Source organism: Theobroma umbraticum, unplaced genomic scaffold (genome assembly GCF_002168275.2).
Source record: "Theobroma umbraticum cultivar Fairchild unplaced genomic scaffold, ASM216827v3 scaffold_146.0, whole genome shotgun sequence".
Taxonomy (NCBI): domain Eukaryota; kingdom Viridiplantae; phylum Streptophyta; class Magnoliopsida; order Malvales; family Malvaceae; genus Theobroma; species Theobroma umbraticum.
This window is the reverse complement of record NW_018397265.1, coordinates 20,528-20,788: the sequence shown is the minus strand read 5'-3', so window position 1 is coordinate 20,788 and position 261 is coordinate 20,528.

The window sequence follows — 261 nt, the reverse complement described above, 5'->3', positions numbered from 1 at the left end:
CTCCATCATAGATTCATGGTTGCATTCTTGGATTAACTATAACTATAAGAAGCAATTCAATACTTGACATTAATTATTAGTTGTCCAATTGCAATCCTTATATTGTGAACCCTCATAACCATCTAATGACAAAAAGTGAAATTTTTGTTTTACCCTTTATGTCAATTTTGTCCCTTAGTCTAAAATTTCATCCAATTTGTGATTCAATACTCTAGATCTAATTTTTTGAGTATCTATATGTGATGAGTAGCTAATTCATCA